The following is a 4526-nucleotide window of genomic DNA, read 5'->3' as shown; positions in this document are numbered from 1 at the left end:
GACAAATGTGGGTCCTGAGCTTACACAGGTTGAGCACCACTGCTTTTAAAAAGACAAAAGGACGCAGGTACAGAGTCAAACAGAACCAAATTCAAAGATACTCCATAGAATTGTCCAGGCTGACCATAGTGGCTGAAGGGACAACTTAAAGTAAACCCAAACTGAGAAACTACAAAGGCCGTCGCGGCTGACCTCCCACTCTGATAATGACAATTACCTGGTTGTCGGGCTGATCCAATGCTTTCATTTTCTGAGGCACTGACCGGGGAATGAGTTCAGATCAGGACACCACACTGATCTTCTAACCAGCATACTTCTGCCGGGTTTGGGGGTCAGTGACTCAGACAGTAATGAAGACAGAGATGGCCAGAGAACTAGTATTCTTGTTAGGTTTAGAGGTTGCTGTCACAAAAACACCCAAATAATGACTTATAGAAACAACTTCTCAAATAAAACAAAAACAAAAAACTCACTGCTGTTTCTTGTTCAGCTCCTGCTCCTTCTGGACCAGGTCCTGTTTGAGGGAAGCCAACATTTCCACACTAACGTCCACCTGTCTGGTGAGTTCTGAGGCTCGGTCCTCCAGCTCCTGCTTCTCCTGGCCCAGCCTCGTACTCTCATGCTTGGCCTTCTCCAGCTCCGAGCTTTTCCTCTCCAGCTCCACCTGCAGCCTCCCAACCTGCGTAGCGATCTTCTGCTCCACCTCCTCCGTCAGCTTCTCCAGTCGCTTGTCCACCTCAAGCTTCTCGAACGCCCTCACCTTCAGCCGCGCCAAGCCTTCTTCGTAGGCCGCGTCCACGGCAGCAGAGGCTGCAGCAGCTGCTGCCACAGCAGCTGCGGGCGGTGGGGTGTGGGAGGTCGCCATGGTGGTTTTGGTGAATATCTCCCCAAGAGGGATCTCCACCTCCTGGGAGTATTGAGTGGACGCTGGGCTGAATTCCTCAGACTGTACTATGTCCCGGGTGAACCTCTGCTCCTTGCCTTGGAACGATGTGCTTTCAAAGACTTCCCGGCGGTGGGCCGGGGTCAACAAAGCAGCCTCGCTGGTCAACGGGAAGACAGTAGCATCGCAAATGCTGTTGGTCTTGGACAGAACGTAAAGGGTCTCATAGGTGTGGTTGTATTCTAGGTGGGCCCTCAGCGAGGACAGGCTCCTGAAACGCTTGTGCTCTCCGCACCTCGGACACCGATAAGGCAGGTCCAAAGAGGCCATCCCTCAGCTCCTAAAACGGCGACTGTCCTTGAGCCCTGAACAGAGCAGGCAGATGGTAAGGGTCATGGTGTGCCAGGGACTCGGGAGAAGTCAAAGATCCGGGGCAAACACTCGCTTAGAAGGCTTTGGGTCAACGGAATCATCTTCTGTGGTCAATGGTCAGCCTATCTTTACCGCAAATAGCAAATAGCAAATTGATATTAAAGCCGGTTGACTTCTGAGGACGTATCATTCAATCCATCAACAGACTGTGGAGGGGAAGAAAAAAAAAAGCCATGATCAGATACAATGGAGACATCTATATCAGCAAAAGGCAACAATAACCTTCAATTCATACGAGTTCTTGAAGCAGATCTAAGCCAATCACTAGAATCTCATTCTAGTTTAAAGGAGAACTATGAGGCGAGTGAAAATCACTCATTCTCATAGTTCTAGCCGATGAGTGACAATGAAACTGCCACACGTCGGCTCAATAGATCGGGAAGTGAGCGAACACATAACGTCGCTCGCTCACTTCTCGATCTATCCCTGCAGAGCCGTGACAGTCACTCACTGCTCCCTGCAGGGATTCCCCCCGCTCCGATCCTCCAGCGCTGACTGGCGGAACGGACGGGGGAGGGGGCGGGTACAGCTGGTTCTGCCTCTAGCTAGGCAGAGCCAGCTGTCACTCACGCAGCTGGGCGGATCCAGACTGCAATGATCTGTGCTGCGTGCACGGCCGTATCGGGCTGCTCCCGGGATGGACAGGTGCTGCGTGTGATTAGTACGCAGCCCCTCTTTCTCTATGGGCCTACGCGCGGGCGTCCGTACTCGTACGCTGACAGGATGGATCCTGTCTGCGTCTGAGCCGGAACACCAGCACCCGTACGGACCTGCACTTGGGGTCAGCATAGGGCGGCGTACGGCCGCGTACTCCCATGGAGAAAGAGAGGGGCTGCGTACTAATCACATGCAGCACCAGTCCATCCCGGGAGCTGCCCGGTACGGCCCTGCACGCAGCATGGAGCTGTACGTGCCGGCCTTTTCTCGTGTGAATGAGGCCTACGAAGTAATTTAAACAGTTAACAATCTTTCTAACTCTGCAGCTTTCATTGAAATCACACCTTGCGATCCTGCCATGCAGGTCCTGGTTCAGGCACTTCCTGTTATGAAATGACAGTTGTATTCCTGCATCCTACAGGCCACGCTGACGCACAATGCTCAGGCATGGTTGGCAGCTGTAGCCGAAGCTGGAGACCTGCAGAGGATCAGTAGCATGTAGAAAGGTTTAACCCCTTCATGACCGCGGCCTTTTTTTTTCCTTTTCGTTTTTTGCACCCATGTTATAATCCACATTTTAGGCCTGAAAATTACTTCAAACCTCCCAAACATGATATATTTTCTGAAAGCCGAGACCCTGTAGAATAAAATGTCGGCAGTTGCAAATTTTTATGTTGCACGATATTAGCCCAACTTATTATCAAACCCCAAAATTTAGTGACAAATGCACCTAAATGCCCCAAAACACAATACAATGTCTATTTTATTCATAAAATATAAAAGAGGAGGTTACGACGAGTAAATAGATACCCAACATGCCCATGTCAAAAACTGTGTGCGTCCGTGAAACTGCGACAAAATTCAGTACCCAAAAAGTCAATAGACAACGATTTAAAAGCCCCCACAGGTTATCAGTTTAGAGATACGCGTAAATATTGTCCCCAGAATTGGTGCTCCTGCTCTGGCATACACGGTGAAACCCAACATGTGTAGCGCGATCATCGTCTTCGAACGTAGGCGCACCTGACACGTGTTTACGTAAAGACGCGGGGGACTTAATTTTTTTGTATTACTTTTACATTTATTTTATTTAATATTCTTTTTAAAAACTGTTATTTTTATTTTGTTTCTTACTTTACCTTACTTGCTATCACATAGGGGGGCTCACAAGCCCCCCATGTGATAGCATATTGGTGGTGACAGGTACTTTTTGGATCTTTGGGGGGTCTTTGGATGCTGAGGATCCAAAGACCACTAGTGCCCCCTTTACAATCTAAATAAGCCATTAAAGTGCAGATGGCAGGCTTCAGGAGCCCGGCACTGACAGCTATAGGACCGGAAGTGATGTAATGTGCATCGCTCCAGGTCCCATAGTACGGGAAGGAGATGGGTGAATGGACGTTAGCCGCTCTCCTCCCCAGCTTCCCTTTTGACACCCGTAATTCTGGTCCCGGGCCCGTAAGAGGGGCAGTGGAGCACAGGAAACACAGTTTTCTATGGTTTACTGCACTAGAAATTTCCTCTTCCATATGTCCGAGCTCAACTGCTCATAGAAATTGCTAAATATTACCCCAGACCAATGGTGAAACAATAGCCATAGCAGTCCATGCGGCTGCTATGGGGCCTAGGGGTGGAAGGGGGCCCCATTAAAGTGACATTAAACCCTCAGATTTTTTAACATAAAACAATACTGTAATGTGCGCCTTACTGTAATCCATGGTTGTTTCCCTTCTCTTTGCTGCTCTTCCTTTTAAATCTGTACCTGTTCTCATGCTCTGCAGAACTTCTGTTTTGCAGCAGACTGCCTTGTCTCAGGAATGGATACATGGTGTCTGTGTGTACGTTTCTATAGGCTTGTAACCTGAGCCAGCACTACAGGAAGAGGCCCTGAGCTGCAAAGGGAGGTTCTCACCAGTTTCTCAGCAAGCATGAGAAGACATGAGGATTTAAAAGGAAGAGCAGCAAAGAGAAGGGAAACAACCATGGATTACAGTAAGGCGCACATTACAGTATTGGTTTATGTTAAAAAATCTGAGGGTTTAATGTCACTTTAAGGATTGCTGAAGTTGCTGTTGACACTGACCTTGTATCCCCTGTGACATTCCCAATGAAGGAGAGCTGACGTCAGATATACAGGAGGAGACAATACAGAAAGCTCTCCTGCTACCTGACTTTAATATCATTGACAGTAGGAAGATCACCGAAATTTGACTATGGGGCCCCATGATCTACAATTACGCCCCAGCCCCAAACATATCTGAAGCCACAACTTTGCTTTCATTTTGGATGGAGTAGGGAAGGGTACAACTGTTATTTAAGATGAGTCCACAGATGCCAAACCAAGAAGAGCCTCCACCCTCCTCGTTTATCAGCGCACTCTTTTATTGTTACTGAATGACGGGTCCTCTTTAAACACGTGACACTGGAAGGTGGAAGAAATAAACAATGGTGCCTAAAAATATGTCAGGTGAATGTGAACAAAATTAAAATGATGAAAAATATACATTTCCATGTGACGGGAACCAGAAGGATTTATGAGATAATTCATCATAAG

General features: G+C 48.2%; 1 pseudogene; it reads right to left on the bottom strand.

Annotated features, from left to right (window-relative positions):
• Window positions 1-469: 469 nt before the first annotated feature.
• Window positions 470-1380, bottom strand: LOC108803287 (annotated as a pseudogene).
• Between the last annotated feature and the right edge of the window lie 3146 nt (window positions 1381-4526).

This window comes from Nanorana parkeri, unplaced genomic scaffold, assembly GCF_000935625.1.
Source record: "Nanorana parkeri isolate BGI_ZX_2015 unplaced genomic scaffold, ASM93562v1 scaffold3573, whole genome shotgun sequence".
Taxonomy (NCBI): domain Eukaryota; kingdom Metazoa; phylum Chordata; class Amphibia; order Anura; family Dicroglossidae; genus Nanorana; species Nanorana parkeri.
Note: the sequence above shows the minus strand (reverse complement) of the source record. Positions and strands in the feature narration are given on the sequence as shown.